At 41.1% G+C, this 8,080-nt stretch overlaps 1 long non-coding RNA gene across 1 annotated transcript in view; it reads right to left on the bottom strand.

Annotated features, from left to right (window-relative positions):
• The window catches only part of LOC104945506 (uncharacterized), a 21,348-nt gene extending 18,848 nt beyond the window's left edge, over positions 1-2,500 (bottom strand). The window contains exons 1-2 of the long non-coding RNA XR_798352.1: positions 2,490-2,500; positions 326-328 (exon numbers count right to left, since the gene is read on the bottom strand). This is a non-coding gene — a long non-coding RNA (uncharacterized lncRNA). The remainder of the gene's footprint in view (positions 1-325; positions 329-2,489) is intronic.
• Positions 2,501-8,080: the final 5,580 nt, after the last annotated feature.

The raw sequence follows: 8,080 nt of genomic DNA, 5'->3' as shown, positions 1-8,080 counted from the left end.
ATCGGTACATCGGAAAACACTGCATCACTGTGAATCACTTGTTTACATAGACAGTAACTTCCTACTGAATTCAGAGTTTTTCTCGGGATTCCGGATGGACGTATTGACAATTAACTTGAATTTTCTATTCGTCTACAAACTTTAATTTTGGTAGGTTATACTTTTAGAAAGTCGCGTCCTTTATTTAAGTATTTAGTTTTGAAAACAAATTAGACTCTGTTTTGTTCAACGTATTATTTGAGTGTTTCCAGTTCTGCTTCGAGAGTCTATAACTACCCTACTGAGTTCGTAGTATCTTCTTGAAGATCGTCCAGTCCTTTTGGACAAACTGTCCTCTATTACCATCGTCTCTTATATTTTCTGTAAATACTTAATGGGTTAACAGTAAAATAGTGTAGTAATATAGTACGAAGTAATCATCCAAAGAAGTGTATTTGGAAAATTTTATGTGTATAACGTAAGGAAGTGGTGATACTTTATGCGAGTCCTTGGATTTCACCGCGTCACTTACTACCTCCTCTGTTTCGTCCAGGAGTTTTCCCCTGTCTCCCTTACTTGTTGAGGGACCGAATCGAGAGATATATCCACCAGTTGGATTTTCTCTGTACCTTTGGAATAATTCAGAGAGTAGTAGTGTTTAGTTCATACTTAACGAGATATAATAGTAATAAGTACTGTGTATGTATGAGTTGGTTTAGTATCCTAAGTCATCGGTTTTTTCACCACTTCCACCCCTGCCGTCATTCCCCGTTTAGGAACTATTTACCTGCCTCCCCCTTGTTGAGAGTTCGAGAGTGTACAGTTCAACCAGTTGGGACTCTCCCTTAGCCTATGTAATAATTCCAGAGACTTAGTAGTGTTAATTCATACTAAGTATTTTGTACTTTTTTTACTATTTGAGGGTATGATCTCCTCTGAGTTGTCGTTTGAAACCACGCACTTCATTCTCTTCACCTCCCGTCCTCTCTCCGTTGAGGAACTTGTACTTGCCCTCCAGCCCTTGTTATGGAGTTCGAGAAGGACAGTTCACGCAGTTGGACCTCTCCTTACCAGAATAATTCAGACCTTTATTACTTCTACAAAAGGGAGACCAGGACTGGGGACTCAACTTTGAAAACCATACACCGCAAAGAAAGTTGTAAGGAAATTTTACATTTACTACTTCATACTAAATATGTTGTAATTTTTTATGTACTATTTTGAATGGTTTAAGATGTCACCAGGGTTACTCCCTTGTTCAGGTGTATAGTCTTGTCTCCCTCTTTGCTGAGGAAGTTTAATATAGCCTGTCGGACATACGCTCTTATTAACTCATTAAAATCACATGTTACTAGGTGGTAATTCTAGTTGTGTATCGTTGTTATGTTGAAGACCTTTTGTAGTAGTTTTACTGTTTATTACTTTTAATGATGTAGACACTACAGCACTATTATTATCTATAAATTTATAAAAAAGCCGGGAATAAGTCCACCTCGTCCGAAAAAATCGCCGCAGTGGAGAAGAGACGTTCAGCACAGATTAGTGCTCAGCCAGGTTCCTGTACTCCCTACAGAAAGAGACACCGGTGTAGTTGATTATGGAGTTAAATGAGTCCTACCTCTCCCACGAAAGACCAGACAAAAAATTATTTGAAGTTTTAACTTTTACCCGCCGAGTGTTCGTGGACCACACCCCATATACATTCGTGCCATAAATATTCGTTCCGGATCCTGCTCCATACCTACGACAACGTACAACTGTGCGCTTCATGAACAATCGTCGCGTGCCTCCCGTAAGAAAACCGTCCTCGTGTCGAATACCCTCAATAGAGTTGGAGAAGACACAACAGGAGGAGTGGTGGACTAGGTAGAAGATGACAAGAAATGAAAACGAGACGACGTGTACCCCTACGGAAGCGGACAAGAGTGACCTCACGTTTCCGAAAAGTGAGCCCGGACGTTATAAAAGGAACCAACGGGAACGACAGTTGGGAACGTCGTGAACGAATACAGAACCTTCCGCTGACCCCTTCATCGTGACCACCGTCTGCGACTCCGCCTCAAAGACCCTAGTCTGTACGGTCAGTCTAATCTACAGGCACACCAATTTTCGCGGATACTTACCGAAGTAACGCGACACGAGTATAGGCCCAATACGTGTAAGTGGAGTATCCTAAAAAGACGTAGTAGGTCCCAGAGTAGGACTTCGGTAGAAGGTCCGTTCTGAAAGAAGTAGGAGAGGAGAAAACACGTCACAACCGGAGGTGAAGTTACAGGCACAGTAGAGAAGAGACACCTAAGACACAAACAGGTCAACGTTATACACAGACAGACAGAAAAAATGTCTAATTTAGAAAGATAGAAGTCGCATAGCACAGACTACGGTGGTAAGACACTCGTCTTCTCCTACAGAGTTAAGGACTGGCTAGCTCTATAATCTGTTACCACTATACTAAGTTGTATACGCCTCCTTCTAAACCGGCAGTTCTTAGCAGACGTATGATCGTGTACCCTGGAGACGTATGGAGACCGTACTGTGCCTATGTACAACTAGGACAACGGACAAAGACATATCGACTCATTACAGTGGTCGCTGTAGTCATGTCTGGTAGAAAGGCCAAGGAAGGTTTCCTGCGGTTTGTGGAAAGTCCGGGAGTCAGTACACAGATACTGAGTACAAGTTCCGTTTGCTGTTTCTTGCAGGTCACGAATTTGGTGAGGAGTGGAGCTGGCTGGCTGCGGACGAGAAAGTATAGAGCAATACATACTTGTGCACATACACGTATATGAGAATGCATATCTATTCAGACCTGTAACCCATGTCTTAGACTTTACACAGCTATATATATATATATATATATTTTTCCAATTCTCTATTTATGGTTTCATAATGAGTGAGTGAGTTTCAGCTCTAATGCTGCTACTGTCTGTAATATGTTTCTATTTAGATTATTTGGATATTTTTTTGTTATTATTGTCCGAATCTGGTTTTAACTAATACTGGGCTTACACCAAAAGATTTTCACAGTCACAGACTAAAAACTGAAAGGGTAGCATAAGGGTTCTTCCCGTTAGTCTCGTCCCACCCCTAGTCATGACAAAACTTCTGTTGTGATTTGACACTATAATGAATAAAGATTGATTGATATAGCTGTGAATTTTAGTCCTTGAGTTCATAGTTAAGTGCTTTATTTGTTAACTGCTATCAAGGAATATAACTCTCCTTTGTTGTATGCATGAGAGAAGATGCCGCAAGATTAGTGGACTTCTATGTAGTGTCCGCTGATAATGTAGTGGGCTGGTCTGGACCGAAAATGCCAGGGCTGAATTTTTGTCCCAGTCCACCCCTGTTTACGCTTATAATATAGATATGGCTTTAATCAATACCACAATATGAGGTTGTATCTTCCTGGTCGAATGTACTTACTGTAAGTCGCTTTGGATAAAAGCGTCAGCTAAATGCAATGTAGCATGAATGGCTTTCGCTCTCCTTTGAAAACCTTTAGATATTTATCCTCCTGAACAACATAACTTTATTCCACTGATAGATTTATGTATGCATGTGTCCTATACCAAATGTAGATGGAGATGCTACGGAAGTAAAGTCCATTTTATTTATGTAGTAACAGAACATAACCTTTCCCTACAGCAGGTATAGACTTTCACTCTTTAATACTCATACTAGACCACATCACCAACCAAGAGGATGGCCATCAATCTGTTTTTTATTTTAATGTTTTAGGCTCAAAATGATATACAAAAACCGTAAAATGATTTATGTCCAAAGATCAATATGAGGAAGTTTGAGGTGACTGTGGTGTGATCCCTGATGCAGCAGAAACATATCTCTGGCAGCTGTAGGGAAGCAGCATGCTGCCATCTGCTGGTGGAGGTTGAGTGACAGAACTTGATATGCCTTTGTGATCTGATCTGATCTCACAGTCAGAAATAATAAAAAAGTATTCACATTCAGAAAATCATGTTCAAAGACATGTGGTTGTATAGCTTGAAGTTAAGATGGGCTGCATGTGTCAATCCAATCATTTAAAGGGTAACTTATGTTTCCTGCTCTGTTTGTAATTGCATATTGTGACTGGTTGTCTGAAAAGAGCCGTGGAAATGTGAAGGAAAGTTGGGTAGTGGAGTTATTTTAATAGATTTAAACAATGTCACTACAACCTGTTTTGCTGCCACTGTCTTCAGCGGTCTTTCTAAATACTGGACCAATTTCAAACATGTTGAAACCCTTGGTCAATAAGACCCCAAAACAAAGGGAAAAAAGGTGAAGCTTGAAATGTACAGAAGTCACCCTTCAAACCGAATCCCCGGAGAACCTAATGCCATAAAGTCAACTTCTGCTGTGTCAACAAAGTTCACACACTCATGTTTCATTCTCACAGAGGGCCTGACGCTGCAGCTGAGTGACTGTGATATCGATCCAGAAGCTTCTCCACACCTCTGCCAGCGATTCATGCCTTCGTGAGTCTCTCCTATTGATCTCGCTCCTCTCACAGTGGTGATCGACCTATCATCCAGCTGATTGAAGATGGATTTCACAGACGCCATATCGCCACCGCAGGCCGTCTACAGCTTAATCCACTTTCCTAATTACTGGAGTGTGTCATAAAAATGGAATGTGCCATAATTTATGTCATATGTGCCCAGCGTACTGGAACAGCTAATAACACGGGCTATACACCAAAGCCTCACTCCACCACAATAACCAGCAGCCCCCCCCCCACCCTCACCAGATATCGCCTGTGGGCAGCAGCCCCGTGATGTGACTTCCAATGAGTTTCTCTGTCTGACAAGAGCCAAGGNCCCCGCATTTTTATCGCATAATCAAGGATTTTAGCCCGCATAATCAATGATTTTAGCCCGCATAATTAAGGATTTTGGCCCGCGTTTTTCTGGAGGGTCTAACTAAGGCCAGAAGAGATGGACAGACCTGAGCATTATGATAGAAAATGGCGGCGCTTACCTCATGCACTTTAATTACTCTTTGCATTTTTTTGGTTGGATATAAACTCAATTTTGGTGTACTGTGTTCAATGAAAATAACATTAAATCTAATATAATACAATCCACTGATCTCCATTATCCAGCAGGTATTCAATGCTACCCACATGTAGCAAGCTAGCTTCTAGCTACCAGTTATCTGGCTAGCCATAGGTAGCTTGCCGTTTACAACTAAAAACGGAGCAAAATATAAAACGGTGGTTTCAAATATTCTTGTCGATATTATGAAAAGGCATTACTTGGAAACAGGGTACGTTCTAAACTACTAGAGACTACTAAAAAACTACTAAAATACTTACCAAAGAATAGACTTTCCCCAGTCAGTTTCCACAGTCAGTGTCAGAGAAAAGGAGGCAAAAGACAGAACGGATGTGCGCATGCGCAAAGGGGATGTGCAAAGGGGCGGTCCCCAGATGAAAACAATTCATTTTGAGTTGATCTGTCCTAAATACATTTAATAAGTGAATTGATTAAACTAATTTGTGTTACACTAATGAACTATACTTAGGTTTATTTCTTAATTAAAAATATTTAATAAAGCGAACATTTGTATATTGTGTCAAGTCTAAGAAGGGCTTGAATCGTTTTTATGAGTGTAAATGTATTCTATAATGAAGTCGAAATCCCTAATTTTGTTAATTTTCACAATCCATTCATTATTTTTTTAATTGTCAAGAATACATGTAATGCTTGGACTGCAGAAACTCACTTGCACATGTTTATATGCAGAAAATGATTTGGATCAGATTTAAAATTCATCTCTACAAACTGAAAATACACTTAAATATAATACTAAAGGCAGGGTCAACACAAAACAAAATTATAAGCTGACCAATACAAAAAGAATAGTGTCAAATGTCTAAATTCAGAACAAAACATCTAACTAAACTATACATTATTATTCTAATATAAATAGCCTGAGTTAATATAGGGTCCAGTTTTTTGACTGCTGAAGCTGTAAAAAGTATTTGAAGAGGAACCAAGTAATTTATAGAACATTTTTCATTCTCTCAATGTACTTGAGTAAAGGTCTTCGTGAGCACAAATTGACCCTCAAACATCCTCCATGAAGAACATGAAAAAGAAGAAAGAAAATATTGAAAACAAGCCGCTAAAAGCTCTGCCAGCTGCTAATTAGCCTGCAGTGGTGTCGCTTTGTCTCATGTAGGAGGAAGAGGACTCTCAATTAGTATGACTCAACCCAACACCGCATACAAATCTGAGGCTGAAAGGAAAACGAAAAATGCTCAGCAGCTTTCCTGCTAAATCTGTGAAGCTGGCTACATCTGTCTGGGGTACAGTTGTTGCTCAAACTGTCATTATTTTTACAATAAATCTGCATATTTCTCTTTAACACGCTAATGACCAATACACAGTGCAACTCTAATGAGAATATATTGTGTACATGTGTGTGTTTTGGCCTTGTTAGCCATTTTAGTACAGCCTCTTTCATACTTAGTCTTTTTTTCATTTGGCACCATAAAGTGACATCAGAGGTTGTTTATTCCCAATATTTCACTATTTATCACAAATGAATTTGGGTTAACAAAGACATCAATGATAGAAACAAATACACACACTCTTATCTATGTTTTAGTCACCTTTCTGTTATATATTCCATGTGTTGCATCATGGCACATTCATTCCTCTGGAGTGTAGAGCAACTTTGACTCAGTTTAGCAAAGTCTTTTTTATAAATAGGTATTATTATCATGACGGTGACAACACAAGCAATCACAGAGTTCCTGGCGGTCTTGCTAATCATGTGTTGTGAACTGCTCATGGCTAAATAAAGAAATCCTGCACTGGCATAACCCTGCTCTCCGTGTGATGACGATAAAGACCCAGTGTTGCTGTGGAAACAGCACATCAACCAACCAAGGACACCCGTGGCTGGCATCCATCAGCGGATGCGTGCCTGTGTGTTTTTTTGTTCTCGAGCCCACCCCCCCTGCTTCATCATTTCATCACAGCGAAAAACAGGCCCTTGCCAATCTTGTGTTTTTTTCTAAATGTTATTCCAGGGAAGGGAGGCATAGAAAATGAACAGATGTCCCCCTTAAAACACAACATTGTTTTTGATGTTCCACTATTCAGTTCCTGTTTGCCAGAGTCCCCTCAGTGATGCTTTGGATAAAGTTTAATGGTGGATTCCCTGTGTCTAAAATAAGCAGTTTTTCTCCAGCCGAGCAGTGTGACGCGATGAAAAGTAGTTATCCCATAAAACTAAGTAAGTCGGTAATAAGAAATCCATATGCCATGTCGAGGCTTTAATGTCAGCATGTGTCTCCCTCCTGCGAGAAGGGAAATAGATTTATGTGAGAGAGAAAGCGGCGACTGATTGAATAAGTGAAAGTGTAAATAGAGTTTGTCACCGACTTCCTGCTGTTCATCTTCCTGTCTGTGTCGCTGTGTTGACATCCGATAAGCTGCAGCGCAACACATCGATTTGTGGCACCGGGTGTGTTTGTTTCACTCCACCCCTCCGTCCCTGCTGATGCGATCGTGCCTCGAAACAAAACCCTGTTGTTTGCCTACAGAGAGGTGCAAGTCTGCCGCTGCATATCTATCCAAACTTACTCCCATTCTGAGTGTCCTTGGCTCTTGTCAGACAGAGAAACTCATTGGAAGTCACATCACGGGGCTGCTGCCCACAGGCGATATCTGGTGANCAGCGTATGTGCAGTGAGTGTGTGTGTGTGTGTGTGTGTGTGTGTGTGTGCACACACACACACACACACACACACACACACACACACACACACACACACACACACACACACACACACACACACACACACACACTCACTGCACATACGCTGCCTCCTCCTCCAACACTCTGTCACACTTCACTCCCCCCCTCCTTCTCCCTTCCTCTCATTTCCTCTCCATAGCTTCAGGCCGCGGTGTCCTCGGCATGAGGAACCAGCGCTCACTGGAGAACGCACCGCAGCCACGAGCCGGACCCTCCGTCCTCCACACCGCCGCGCTGCTTCTCCTCTCCTTCATTGTCATCATCGTCCTCGAAATCTAAATTTGACAAGGAGGTCATGAGGATTCGTCACAACATGCATCATTTAAAA

The sequence above is a fragment of the Notothenia coriiceps genome, unplaced genomic scaffold (genome assembly GCF_000735185.1).
Source record: "Notothenia coriiceps isolate Sejong01 unplaced genomic scaffold, NC01 NC01_scaffold00000339, whole genome shotgun sequence".
Classification (NCBI taxonomy): domain Eukaryota; kingdom Metazoa; phylum Chordata; class Actinopteri; order Perciformes; family Nototheniidae; genus Notothenia; species Notothenia coriiceps.
This window is presented reverse-complemented; position numbering and strand designations above follow the sequence as displayed.